Source organism: Palaemon carinicauda, chromosome 8 (assembly GCF_036898095.1).
Source record: "Palaemon carinicauda isolate YSFRI2023 chromosome 8, ASM3689809v2, whole genome shotgun sequence".
In the NCBI taxonomy this organism is placed as follows: domain Eukaryota; kingdom Metazoa; phylum Arthropoda; class Malacostraca; order Decapoda; family Palaemonidae; genus Palaemon; species Palaemon carinicauda.
In genome coordinates, this window is record NC_090732.1 from 139806469 (window position 1) to 139822269 (window position 15801).

Consider the following 15801-nt stretch of genomic DNA (forward strand, 5'->3'; position numbering starts at 1 on the left):
CAATGAAATAATTAAAAGAATATTCTATTCACTGGGAGCAATCTAGAGAATTATTGTATTACCAAAGGTGCTGCTAAAAGAAATATAATATATTAATAGTGTACGCAACCTGTCGAAAATGAAAATGAAATAAAAACGAAAAAAATATATATAAATGAAAATGAAAAATAATAATAATAATAATAATAATAATAATAATAATAATAATAATAATGATAATAATAATAATAATAATAATGTCACTGCTAACAATGGCAAGTGAAAAGAAGATGTCTAAATTATTTCGAATAAAAAATCGTAAAAATAAATAATCTTTTGAGGATTCGACTTCTCTTATTGGTTAAGAGGAAAGAACAGATCCCCACCAATCCTGTGGCTTACTGGTAAATTGTATTTTACAATTGGATGTAATCACAGACAAGAAGATAAATGTGGCAAATTTGAGAAAAGTATAAGGATTAACAATATACAATCCCGAAAATAATAAAATAAAATAATATTCAAATATAAATATAGTGATATATGAATACGAAAATCGATTGATATTTATATAAAGATGACTAAATAAAGAATCAGTTAGATAAATAAACTGTTCAGTGTGTACATAATAAACAAATATATGCATACATGATTAAAAAAGATGAAACACGATGATAAAATATATATAAAACTAATAAATAAATAACTATAAAAATATATATAAACAAAATAAATTCTCAAACAATATATGATGAAAATAGAACAAAATGAAAACACAAAAATTTGAGCATACATGAAAAATAAACAGAGAGAGAGAGAGAGAGAGAGAGAGAGAGAGAGAGAGAGAGAGAGAAGAGAGAGAGAGAGAGCATAAACAGCGGGTCCAAACAACCAGCATTTGCCCTTAATGCGGGTTCTTGCAAACTTTTATTTACTTCTTCAAGAAAGAGTCTCTCTCTCTCTCTCTCTCTCTCTCTCTCTCTCTCTCTCTCTCGACCATTTCTCTGTCGCTGTATCATTCTCAACAAAAGTTTGTCAACATGTTACGTCCAGGCTGTTCAAAGTTTTATTTTACAAGGAATTTGCATTTGTATGACGAACACCCAGAAAAATCTTATCTCTTATTTTTTTATCTGGTTAGTTTTTCTTCTCCATTTTCTGAAGGTGGATGTATGGCATCTTACACTACGGGGACCAGGAAGGCTATTCAGGGCCTCAATGAATTAGATGGAATAACGTTAGAGTTGACATATGACGTAAAAGTAAAAGGAAAAACCATAAACGGAGGGTAAATAGAGAGGTACAAAGTGGGTGAGGATTGAGGACAATGGAAATGGCACATGTCCCCCAGTGATGCCTACCGAACCGCCGGAGGTCACGGAAATTATTATCATTATTATTATTATTATCATTATTATTACTATTATTATCATTATTATTATCATTACTAGCCAAGCTACAACCCTAGTTGGAAAAGCAAGATGCTGTAAGCCCAAGGGCTCCAACAGCGAAAAATAGCCCAGTGAGGAAAGGAAATAAGGAAATAAATAAATGATGAGAATAAATTAACAATATATTATTCTAAAAACAGTAACAGCGTCAAAACAGATATGTCCTATATAAACTATTAACAACGTCAAAAACAGATATGTCAAATATAAACGATAAAAAGACTCATGTCACCCTGGTCAACATAAAAACATTTGCTCCAACTTTGAACTTTTGAAATTCTACTGATTCAACTACCCGATTAGGAAGATCATTCCACAACTTGGTAACAGCTGGAATAAAACTTCTAGAATGCTGTGTAGTATTGAGCTTCATGATGGAAAAGGCCTGGCTATTAGAATTAACTGCCTGCCTAGTATTACGAACAGGATAGAATTGTCCAGGGAGATCTGAATGTAACGGATGGTCAGAGTTATGAAAAATCTTATGCAACATGCATAATGCCTACAGCTAGCCTCCGGAAGTAACGGAAATAGCACCGTTTCCCCAGCAATGCCTACAGCGACCCACCGGAGGTAACGGAAATAGCACCGTTTCCCCAGCAATGCCTACAGCGACCCACCGGAGGTAACGGAAATAGCACCGTTTCCCCAGCAATGCCTACAGCGACCCACCGGAGGTAACGGAAATAGCACCGTTTCCCCAGCAATGCCTACAGCGAACCTCCGGAGGTAACGGAAATAGCACCGTTTCCCCAGCAATGCCTACAGCGAGCTGCCAGAGGTAACGGTAATAGCACAGTTTCCCCAGCAATGCCTACACCGAGCAGCCGGAGGTAACGGAAATAGCACCGTTTCCCCAGTAATGCCTACATCGAGCCTCCGGAAGCAACGGAAATAGCACCGTTTCCCCAGTAATGCCTACAATGAGAAGCCGGAGGCAACGGAAATAGGACCGTTTCCCCAGTAATGCCTACAGTGAGCCGCCGGAGGCAACGGAAATACCTCAATTTCCCCAGTTATGCCTACAGCAAGCCGCCGCAGGCAACGGAAATAGCAGTTTCCCCAGTAATGCCTACAGTGAACCACTGGAGGTAACGGAAATAGCACAGCTGCCTACAGTGAGCTGCCGGAGGTAACGGAAATAGCAGTCTCCCCAGTAATGCCTACAGTGAGCTGCTGGAGATAACGGAAAAAGGGCAGAGTCCCCAGTAATGCGTACATTGAGTCGCTGGAGGTAATGGAAATAGTACAGCTTCCCCAGTAATACCTACAGTGAGTCGCCGGAGGTAAAGGAAATAGCACAGCGTCCCCAATAATTCCTACACCGAGACAGCGAGCCGCCAGAGGTAATGGAAATAGCACAGCTTCCCCAGTAATGCCTACAGTGAACCGCTGGAGGTAACGGAAATAGCACAGCTTCCCCAGTATTCCCTAGAGCGAACCGCCGGAGGTAATGGAAATAGCACAGCTGCCTACAGTGAGCCAACGGAGGCAATGGAAATAGTAGTTTCCCTAGTAATGCCTACAGTGAGCCGCCGGAGGTAACGGAAATAGCACAGTTTCCCCAGTAATGCCTACAGTGAGCCGCCGGAGGTAACGGAAATAACACCGTTTCCCCAGTAATGCCTACTGTGGGGCAACGGAATTAATGGAAATAGCACAGTTTCCCCAGTAATGCCTACAGCTAGCCTCCAGAAATAACGGAAATAGCACCATTTCCCCAGCAATGCCTACAGCGAGCCTCCGTAGGTAACGGAAATAGCACCGTTTCCCCAGTAATGCCTACAGCGACCCACCGGAGGTAACGGAAATAGCACCGTTTCCCCAGCAATGCCTACAGCGACCCACCGGAGGTAAGAGAAATAGCACCGTTTCCCCAGCAATGCCTACAGCGACCCACCGGAGGTAACGGAAATAGCACCGTTTCCCCAGCAATGCCTACAGCAAACCTCCGGAGGTAACGGAAATAGCACCGTTTCCCCAGCAATGCCTACAGCGAGCCGCCAGAGGTAATGGTAATAGCTCAGTTTCCCCAATAATGCCTACAGTGAACCACCGGAGATAACGGAAATAGCACAGCTGCCTACAGTGAGCCGCCGAAGATAACGGAAAGAGCGGTTTCCCCAGTAATGCTTACAGTTAGCTGCTGGAGATAACGGAAATAGGGCAGCTTCCCCAGTAATGCATACAGTGAGTAGCCAGAGGTGATGGAAATAGTACAGCTTCCCCAGTAATACCTACAGTGAGCCGCCGGAGACAACGGAAATAGCTCAATTTCCCCAATAATGCCTACAGCGATCCGCCAGAGCTAACGGAAATAGCACAGCTTCCCCAGTAATGTCTACAGCGAACTGCCGGAGGTAACGGAAATAGCACAGCTTCCCCAGTAATGCCTACAGTGAACCGCCGGAGGTAACGGAAATAGCACCGTTTCCCCAGTAATGCCTACTGTGAGCCGCCGGAGGTAACGAAAATAGCACTGTTTCCTCAGTAATGCCTACAGTGAACCGCCTGAGGCCCACTAACTGTATCATCCTTATCATCCCCTTATCATTTTTCGTTTGGATTTTTTGGGGTTTACTAATAATTTCCTTTTCATTTTCGTTAATTTATTAGTAATTGTATTGTAAACTTTTTAATGTGACGATAGATAGAGTTAAACGGCAGTATTCATTTCATCGTTAAATATGATCCCATTAATGATATAATATACGGAATTAAAGATTCATTTTATTAACTTGCATCTCAGGTGATCGGCGGAAATTACATAGGTAGAATAAATATTACAAACCAAGACCTGTTTTCACATTAAAAGAAAAAAAATGATTTTCCTTTTCTTAAATTATCCTTTTCCAACTCGGGCTCAGACTTCCCACTGGTTTACAGCATTCATAATCTATCTCTCTCTCTCTCTCTCTCTCTCTCTCTCTCCATTCATATCTAAAATTTTTCTATTTATACTCTGTCTCAGATCTCCTTCCGTTTTACAGCATTTATAACCTCTCTCTCTCTCTCTCTCTCTCTCTCTCTCTCTCTCTCTCTAAATTTTTCTTTCTATACTCGGTCTCAGATCTCCTTCCGTTTTACAGCATTTATAATCTCTCTCTCTCTCTCTCTCTCTCTCTCTCTCTCTCTCTCTCTTTACTACATAACAGGGTGCTGTGAAAACTATGAAAACTAAACAATTTCTCATAAAGGAATATACCGATCTTTTCAAATTGAGCGTTTAATACAAAAGTTTCAACAGAAATTGAATACAAAAAAAAAAAAGGTCTGAAGTTGTCATTTCCATTTATTCCTTCAAAGTCTTATTTCAATTGAAGTGAAACACAGATTTCCAGGAATCCTGATATGAGCACCGAATCGCAAAAGTAGAACTGGATAGACATGGCAGATTGGAAACTCTCAAAAAGTAGTTTTGTTTTCCCATACAACACTTTTCAGTTGGATGAGAAATGTTGAATTTCATAAGAGGATGACTGGAAGCTATAGCGTTTCAAAGAGACATAGTTCGTACTTTTATTTGACCAAAATAGGAAACGAGAGAGCATTTCAAAGAGAGGAATCGTTTGCACTGGGGTTGGAGAATTCTTTATTCGATAAAGTCTACATTTAAAAGAAATATAAATATCATTACGTGATTCTTCTTATAAAACTTACCGTTATTATCCTTTTTAGAAAAGGATGGAAAGAAGGAGCAATTTAATCGACATTCTCTCTCTCTCTCTCTCTCTCTCTCTCTCTCTCTCTCTCTCAGGTATACCTGGTCTTACAAGTTTTCTGTCTCAAGACATTCAAAACACATTTGAACAATGATTTCTCACTAAGTGACACGAGTCAAATTGTGATGTTTAGACAATGTGCAGAAAAGAGAATAATCTATTTACCGGATTCCCACTGGAATAGATACACAACTGCTCTTGGTATAAATAAATTTGTGTTTTTTATTATCAATCGGGGTGTTTGTACAAACAATAATTGAATAACATAAACATCAACAAGAATTTGAATTTTCTTTACATAAAAAATAATAAAACACAGGCTCCATAGCATCTGTTATCAAAGAAATCAGAATAGTCTTCTTATAATCATATGGTTGTGGTGGCCTATGAGGTAACGTCCCTGACTGGTGATCGTCAGTCTGGGATTCGAGTCCTGCTCAAACTCGTTAGTTTCTTTTTTAGTTGTAACCTCACCATACTTGTGTGCTAAGGATAGTGGGGGGGGGGGGAGCCTAAAGGTCTATCTGCTGAGTCACCAGCAGCCATTGCCTGGCCCTTCCCTGCTCCCAGCTAGGATGGAGAGGAGGCTTGGGCGTTAATCATATGTAAATATGGTCAGTTTCTAAGAATCTAGGGCATTATTCTGCTTGTTATGACAATGCCACTGTTCCTTACCTCTGGCATTCATGAGCGTCCTTTAAACCTTTAAACGGGTGAAGTACAAAACCAATATTTTACAAAGCAGCAGATAAAACCCAACAATGACGCAATGAACGCACAGCTGTACAAACAGAAGCATCAATCAGTTGCCTTAGGTGAGACTGACAGGATGCTAGACAACTTCAAATCATGCATCAGGCGAGACTGATAAATAGGGCATGCATTCATAAATAGCAATGGTAATGATTTGCATATCACGGCAGTAGCTCGAGCTATTTTAAACAAAGTTATCTTAAACCAAGCTTTTTTAGACCAAGCTATTTTAAACCAAGCTATTTTAGTCAAAGCTATTTTAACCCAAGTAATTTTAAACCATTATTTTAACCCAAGCTATTTTAGACCAAGTTATTTTAGACAAAGCTATTTTAGACCGAGCTCTCTTAAACTACTATGAGATTCAGGGCCTCTGTAACACGGTTTTTTCGCAGTAACTTTTTTTCTATGAATTTCATAAATATAACACTTATTCAGAATGCACATTATATCTACACATAAATTTTGACTATATTCTGCATTACGTAGGTTGAATAAATTTGGTACTTTATTAAGTAAAAGTGACGATTTTTGAAGACGGGCCAACTTACTCAGAGAAAAGGTTTCGAACGCACTCGTTACGTAACTTATGACGGCATTTCTTCTCTCTTTCTCGATCGATGATTGGTTATACGTAACGAAGGCTATACCTCTGCCAACAATGACACAAAAGTGTAAATAAAAGCAAAGCAGTACACCTTTATGAACTCTGAAACCTCTCCACTGAGAATTGTCGTAACGAACAAACGAACAAAATATATTAATAAATACAAAAACACTTCGATTATTTGTCTAACTCCCAAAATAAGTTTCCTAAGAAATTACAGTCTACTTTATAGCTCACAATCAGACTGACAAGGTGTAGGGAATAGTTGGTAATTTTCAAAAACGTAGTAGACAAGCTTGATTTGATAACTGCTATATCCAATGTCAAGCAATTTTTATTTATTGTCTATCTACCGATCTATTTACTGTAAAAAAAAAAAAAAAAAATAGCCGGTACTGTATTTTGCTTTAAACTTTCACCAATAATTATCATCAGAATGATGACTTCATGAGGCTCCACCCACTTTAGCCTCGTTATAATTCTGGATAACACTGAAGGCTATCATGGGCATTGTTGGATCAGAAAATTAAAATTCTGGCTATAAAAACTTATTTCTCGAGTAGTTGTAAGAAGTGCTAAATGATCCTCAAGGATCCCAGCAGTTGGCCTAAACGTTTAATTCATGTATACTACGGTTGCGGCACTACTGCCACAGTAGTATTACTACGCTAGCACAGATACCCCACCCACATTTATGTATCGTTCAGCCATTCATAAAGTCTGTGTCATTTTTTTTTCACTGTGCAATAAGCCATGGCCTCCTCAGAATTTAAGTTTTATATTAGATGATAGGCTATTTCATTAAGCTGACAAATTTATGGCAACTGGGTATGTTATTGCCGATGTTGAAGCTAAAGATAGAGTTTGGTATCATTCCTTCATTGCATTATCATCTTTACTACTATTTGTTTTGCTACATGTAGTAATTATTTTAAAGGATTAATGAATTATGTTCACTTTACTCCTATAAATTCCCATAAGATGTACAAATAAAACTCCTAAAACTATTCATGATTTATTTACAAAATGCAGTCATGCCCAAAACATAGCCAACACGGTCGTACGGCCTAAGAAGAAGAAAAAAAAAAATTATATCGGATGATCCATTGGTCTGATGGCGAGTTTAGCACAAAATTCTCATTTTAACAAAAATAGTTATATCAAGACTGTTTACATACAATCTCTCTCTCTCTCTCTCTCTCTCTCTCTCTCTCTCTCTCTCTGGTGGCATAGTGAATAGTTAATGGAAATGTTCAAAAGCCTGAGTGACATTACAAGTATTATAATCATATTACGCTAAATACAAATCAGACCATAAACATTGGATTTAAACTAAAAACTGAATAATTACCTATTCAGGCTATAGTAAATATGGGCATGGGATTTCTCTTGACTGTATAAAGTTGCAAGTCGTAAGATAAATGCAGTTTTGCAACCACAGGGGCAATTCCAAATCCTGCTAGCCATTCTTGACTGTTATGGGTTTCTGAGCCGATGGAAGAAGGTGAATGGGTGTCCGGTGGATGGGCGGGGCAAAATTTTGTCAAAAGGTGTTTACATTGCTTACGTAATGAATGTTTTCGACTCTTGGCTCGATATCACTGGCCATGGCGTCGGCTAGATCATTTTTACTCTATAAAAATTAAAACTATCGGGTCTACTATGAGATTCAGGGCCTCTGTAACACGGTTTTTTCGCAATAACTTTTTTTCTATGAATTTCATAAATATAACGCTTATTCAGAATGCACATTATATCTACACATAAATTTTGACTATATTCTGCATTACGTAGGTTGAATAAATTTGGTACTTTATTAAGTAAAAGTGACGATTTTTGAAGACGGGCCAACTTACTCAGAGAAAAGGTTTCGAACGCACTCGTTACGTAACTTATGACGGCATTTCTTCTCTCTTTCTCGATCGATGATTGGTTATACGTAACGAAGGCTATACCTCTGCCAACAATAACACAAAAGTGTAAATAAAAGCAAAGCAGTACACCTTTATGAACTCTGAAACCTCTCCACTGAGAATTATCATAATGAACAAACGAACAAAATATGTTAATAAATACAAAAACACTTCGATTATTTGTCTAACTCCCAAAATAAGTTTCCTAAGAAATTACAGTCTACTTTATAGCTCACAATCAGACTGACAAGGTGTAGGGAATAGTTGGTAATTTTCAAAAACGTAGTAGACAAGCTTGATTTGATAACTGCTATATCCAATGTCAAGCAATTTTTATTTATTGTCTATCTACCGATCTATTTACTGTAAAAAAAAAAAAAAAAAAATAGCCGGTACTGTATTTTGCTTTAAACTTTCACCAATAATTATCGTCAGAATGATGACTTCATGAGGCTCCACCCACTTTAGCCTCATTATAATTCTGGATAACACTGAAGGCTATCATGGGCATTGTTGGATCAGAAAATTAAAATTCTGGCTATAAAAACTTATTTCTCGAGTAGTTGTAAGAAGTGCTAAATGATCCTCAAGGATCCCAGCTGTTGGCCTAAACGTTTAATTCATGTGTACTACTGTTGCGGCAATACTGCTACAGTAGTATTACTACGCTAGCACAGATACCCCACCCACATTTATGTATCGTTCCGCCATTCATAAAGTCTGTGTCATTTTTTTTTCACTGTGCAATAAGCCATGGCCTCCTCAGAATTTAAGTTTTATATTAGATGATAGGCTATTTCATTAAGCTGACAAATTTATGGCAACTGGGTATGTTATTGCCGATGTTGAAGCTAAAGATAAAGTTTGGTATCATTCCTTCATTGCATTATCATCTTTACTACTATTTGTTTTGCTACATGTAGTAATTATTTTAAAGGATAAATGAATTATGTTCACTTTACTCCTATAAATTCCCATAAGATGTACAAATAAAACTCCTAAAACTATTCATGATTTATTTACAAAATGCAGTCATGCCCAAAACATAGCCAACACGGTCGTACGGCCTAAGAAGAAGAAAAAAAAAATTATATCGGATGATCCGTTGGTCTGATGGAGAGTTTAGCACAAAATTCTCATTTTAACAAAAATAGTTATATCAAGACTGTTTACATACAATCTCTCTCTCTCTCTCTCTCTCTCTCTCTCTCTCTCTCTCTTGGTGGCATAGTGAATAGTTAATGGAAATGTTCAAAAGCCTGAGTGACATTACAAGTATTATAATCATATTACGCTAAATACAAATCAGACCATAAACATTGGATTTAAACTAGAAACTGAATAATACCTTTTCAGGCTATAGTAAATATGGCCATGGGATTTCTCTTGACTGTATAAAGTTGCAAGTCGTAAGATAAATGCAGTTTTGCAACCACGGGGGCAATTCCAAATCCTGCTAGCCATTCTTGACTGTTATGGGTTCCAGAGCCGATGGAAGAAGGTGAATGGGTGTCCGGTGGATGGGCGGGGCAAAATTTTGTCAAAAGGTGTTTACATTGCTTACGTAATGAATGTTTTCGACTCTTGGCTCGTTATCACTGGCCATGGCGTCGGCTAGATCATTTTTACTCTATAAAAATTAAAACTATCGGGTTTAGGTTATTGAAAATGCTGACAAAATTTGTGTGTGGTTGTAAAATATACATATGTCAACTTTCAGCTACATCCGATGCCTTGATAAGGAGCAAAGTCCAAAAAACCGTGTTACAGAGGCCCTGAATCTCATAGTAGGTTATTGAAAATGCTGACAAAATTTTTTGTGTGGTTGTAAAATATACATATGTCAACTTTCAGCTACATCCGATGCCTTGATAAGGAGCAAAGTCCAAAAAACTGTGTTACAGAGGCCCTGAATCTCATAGTAAGCTGTTTAAAACCAAGCTATATTGAACCAAGCTATTTTAGGCAAAGGTATTTTAAATCAAGCTACTTTAGACAAAGCTATTTTAGATTAGCTTATTTCAAACCAAGCTATCTTAAACCAAGCTATTTTAGACCAACATTAAAAGTAAAATGAAGAATAGAGAGAGGGAAGGAATAAGAAATGGGGTAAGAGAGAGAGAGAGAGAGAGAGAGAGAGAGAGAGAGAGATCGTTATCTCTTTCTCGGGTAAACCTTTTTAAACTTTCTCTTTGTCTAGAATCGGAATTGCTTACGTCAATCACGAACCGACTTCCAAGTTAGTCTTATTTATCGGTCTTTGGAATCGACGATGGAATGCTTCCATTTCCATTTTCTTGACTTTTTCATTTTTTCTGATTATTTTACCTAGATATAGAATCTAGATATTTAATTAATTTTTTTTGTGAGGGTTTCAATTCTATTTATGGAGAAAATCGGCATTCAATGAATAATTGTGAACTTGATTTTTTTGGTATTTTTGTTCATGCTGATGATATAAATGAAGTTAATTTTTTCGTCTTTATCCATGACAGCGAATTTCTCCTATATAATAAAGAGCAGGGGTCCGGGTGTATATATATATATATATATATATGTATATATATATAGAAATATATATATAGAAATATATATATATATTTATATATATATATATATATTTATATATATATATATATATATATCGACTACTTCCTCTCCTCCTACCTGAAGGATGGAGAGAGGCCGAGCGTAACAGGAATACACACACACACATATATATGTAAATATATATACATATATATATATATATAAATATATATATATATATATATATACATATATCCACATATATATATATATATATATATATGTATATATATATATATATATATACACGCATATATGAATATATATATACATATATATATATATATTTATATATATATACATATATATATATATATAAATATATATATATATATATATATACTGTATATATATATATAAATATATATATATATATATATATATATAAATATATAAATATTAATGGATTATGAGTTGGTAACTAAAAGAATGTTTGGAAGATTGAAAGACGTGCACGTGTATAGGGGTATGGCTAACGGTATGTCTGATCATTTTTTGGTGGAAGGAAAATTAGTAGTAGCAAAAGAGTGGGGGAATAGAGTAGGTGGATGTAAAAGGGAGGTAGTGAGGATTGAAGAGCTAATAAAACCGGGGTTAAAAGTAAATATCAGGAAAGGTTGAAAATGGCATATGATGAGGTGAGAGTAAGAGAAACTGGTAATTTAGAGGAGGAGTGGAAGTTAGTAAAAGAAAATTTTGTTGGGATTGCAAGTGATGTATGTGGTAAGAAGGTTGTTGGAGGCAGCATGAGGAAGGGCAGTGAATGGTGGAATGAAGGAGTGAAGGTGAAAGTGGAAGAGAAAAAGAGGGCTTTTGAAGAATGGCTGCAGAGTAATAGTATAGAGAAGTATGAAAAATATAGAGAGAAAAAGGTGGAAGTAAAGCGCAAGGTACGTGAGGCAAAGAGGGCAGCTGACCTGAGGTGGGGTCAGGGATTGGGTCAGTCATATGAAGAGAATAAGAAGAAGTTTTGGAAAGAAGTGAAGAGAGTAAGAAAGGCTGGCGCAAGAATTGAAGAGACAGTGAAAGATGGAAATGGAAGGTTGTTAAAAGGAGAGGAGGCAAGGAAAAGGTGGGCGGAATATTTTGAAAGTTTGCTGAATGTTGAGGATAATAGGGAGGCAGATATAATTGCTGTTCCAGGTGTTGAGGTGCCAGTGTTGGGAGATGAGAATGAGAGAGAGATAACAATAGATGAAGTGAGGAGAGCACTAGATGAAACGAGAGTAGGAAAAGCATCTGGTATGGATGGTGTGAAAGCTGAGATGTTGAAGGAAGGGGGTGTGACTGTACTTGAATGGTTGGTGAGATTGTTTAATATGTGTTTTGTGTTGTCAATGGTACCAGTAGATTGGGTTTGTGCATGTATTGTACCACTATATAAGGGTAAGGGAGATGTGCATGAGTGTTGTAATTCAAGAGGTATTAGTTTGTTGAGTGTAGTTGGAAAAGTGTATGGTAGAGTATTGATTAATAGGATTAAGGATAAAACAGAGAATGCAATCTTGGAAGTACAGGGTGGTTTTAGAAGAGGTAGGGGTTGTATGAATCAGATTTTTACAGTTAGGCAGATATGCGAGAAATATTTAGCAAAAGGTAAGGAGGTGTATGTTGCGTTTATGGATCTGGAGAAAGCATATGATAGAGTTGATAGGGAAGCAATGTGGAATGTGATGAGGTTATATGGAGTTGGTGGAAGGTTGTTGCAAGCAGTGAAAAGTTTATACAAAGGTAGTAAAGCATGTGTTAGAATAGGAAATGAAGTGAGTGATTGGTTTCCGGTAAGAGTGGGGCTGAGACAGGGATGTGTGATGTCGCCGTGGTTGTTTAACTTGTGTGTTGATGGAGTGGTGAGAGAGGTGAATGCTCGAGTGCTTGGACGAGGATTATAACTGGTAGGCGAGAATGACCATGAATGGGAGGTAAATCAGTTGTTATTTGCGGATGATACTGTACTGGTAGCAGACACAGAAGAGAAGCTTGACCGACTAGTGACAGAATTTGGAAGGGTGTGTGAGAGAAGGAAATTGAGAGTCAATGTGGGTAAGAGTAAGGTTATGAGATGTACGAGAAGGGAAGGTGGTGCAAGGTTGAATGTCATGTTGAATGGAGAGTTACTTGAGGAGGTGGATCAGTTTAAGTACTTGGGGTCTATTGTTGCAGCAAATGGTGGAGTGGAAGCAGATGTACGTCAGAGAGTGAATGAAGGTTGCAAAGTGTTGGGGGCAGTTAAGGGAGTAGTAAAAAATAGAGGGTTGGGCATGAATGTAAAGAGAGTTCTGTATGAGAAAGTGATTGTACCAACTGTGATGTATGGATCGGAGTCGTGGGGAATGAAAGTGAGGGAGAGACAGAAATTGAATGTGTTTGAGATGAAGTGTCTAAGGAGTATGGCTGGTGTATCTCGAGTAGATAGGGTTAGGAACGAAGTGGTGAGGGAGAGAACGGGTGTAAGAAATGAGTTAGCGGCTAGAGTGGATATGAATGTGTTGAGGTGGTTTGGCCATGTTGAGAGAATGGAAAATGGTTGTCTGCTAAAGAAGGTGATGAATGCAAGAGTTGATGGGAGAAGTACAAGAGGAAGGCCAAGGTTTGGGTGGATGGATGGTGTGAAGAAAGCTCTGGGTGATAGGAGGATAGATGTGAGAGAGGCAAGAGAGCGTGCTAGGAATAGGAATGAATGGCGAGCGATTGTGACGCAGTTCCAGTAGGCCCTGCTGCTTCCTCCGGTGCCTTAGATGACCGCGGAGGGTAGCAGCAGTAGGGGAGTCAGCATTATGAAGCTTCATCTGTGGTGGAAATGTGGGAGGTTGGGCTGTGGCACCCTAGCAGTACCAGCTGAACTCGGTTGAGTCCCTGATTAGGCTGAAGGAACATAGAGAGTAGGGGTCCCCTTTTTGTTTTGTTTCATTGTTGGTGTCGGCTACCCCCCAAAATTGGGGGAAGTGCCTTGGTATATTGATTGATTGATTGATAAATATATATATATATATATATATAATGCACGCATATATATAAATATATATATATTAATATTATATATATATATATATATATGCACGATATATATATATATATATATATATATATATATATATATATATATGCACGCATATATATAAATATATATATTCATATATATATATATATATATATATATATATATATATATATATATATATATTCTGGTCTCGCCTAGATTTCCGAGTGCTAGGAGAAAAGGGAGTAGTCATACCTCGGTGAGAAAGCAGTGCCCGTGTGTTCATGTCTAAATATTTAGCCATTATTTAGAGGGAACGCGTATACTAAATTAAAATGATTGCTTACAAGTAAATAACTCCAGGACTACTTACTAGCGGGAAGAAGGACGCTAGTGACTGGTACAGTGCAATGAACATACGCTACCGGGGTCTAAGCGATGTTAAAGTCAATTTCTTATAATGAGGCGCATTTGCACCGAATCGCAGGGGTGCCCTTTTAGCTCGGAAAAGTTTCCTGATCGCTGATTGGTTGGAGCTAAAAGGCCACCCCTGCGAGTCAGTGCAAATCCGCCTCAAGCAAAAAAAATTGAGTATAGATAGGGCAGCCGATCGGGACAACGGTCCTTTAAAAAGAAAGAAATGCAAAAAGGTACGTTAATAGAAGAGACGTATGGTTGATAAACAAATAACAACTTACGATAAAAAAATAAATAAATAGTTTAACAATGAAAAATATAAAATTGAATATATTTACAAACTTATAAGAAGGCCATCTTCCAATATTCCATAAAAAATACTCATCTGCTTTTGGATTAAAGTTTTTATTCGTAAAATCTCTCATCCGCTCAAAAAGTTTCATCTATTTTTACGTTATGAATCTGCCTTTCCTTATGAAATATTACTTAACCTTTTTATTTGGATTCTTTTCCTCCTGATGAAAAGTTTTGAATATTTTTCTTCAAAGTTTCTTATCTGTTCCTTTATGGTCTGCGTTCACCTCATTATACTTCCTTTATATTCTTTTTTTACTTGGATATGCTAATCCGCTCCATCAACAGCTCATTTTCTTTTAATAAGATTAAGATCTTTTTACTATTTTAAAAAGTTATTTTTTTACTTGATTTTTTTTTATTTTCCAAAAATTTTCCCTTTTTATATCCTTTGTGAATAGGACTACTCTCAAAAGTTTCAAATGCCAAGTCCCACCTTCATTTTCGGGGACGTTAAATCATTCTAATAGTCTGGTGATAAAATGTTTGCATAACATTTCAATAATGATAAAAGAAAATAATAAATTCTATTTCGAATGAGTGGAAGTTTTCCTCCATGTTAAATCATTCTAATAGTTTTGTAATAAAAAAGTATATAAAATTTCATTGGGATAAAAAAAAGTTAATAAATTCTATTTCGAATAAGTGGAAGTATTTCTCTACATTGAATCCTTCTAATATTGGAAATAAAATGCTTGTATAACATTTCATCGAGAAAAATTTTTTGATAAATTCTATTTAGAATAAGTTTTACTCTGAATACTGTTTACAAAGCTCCTTTTTAACCTTGTAATCTTCTATTAAGGCGAAAGATCCATTTTCTTTATTACCTCCGCCAACGAAGTTGGAAGGAGGTTATGTTTTACCCCCTATTTGTGTGTTTGCTTGTTTTTGTGTGTGTGTTTGTTTATGAACAGCTTCCTGGCTACAATTTTATTCGCAGAATAATGAAACTTGCAGGGATTAACTGTTGTGTAAAAAGTTGGGTATGATCAAGTTTTGGAAGGTCAAAGTCAAAGGTCAAGGTCAAGGTCAA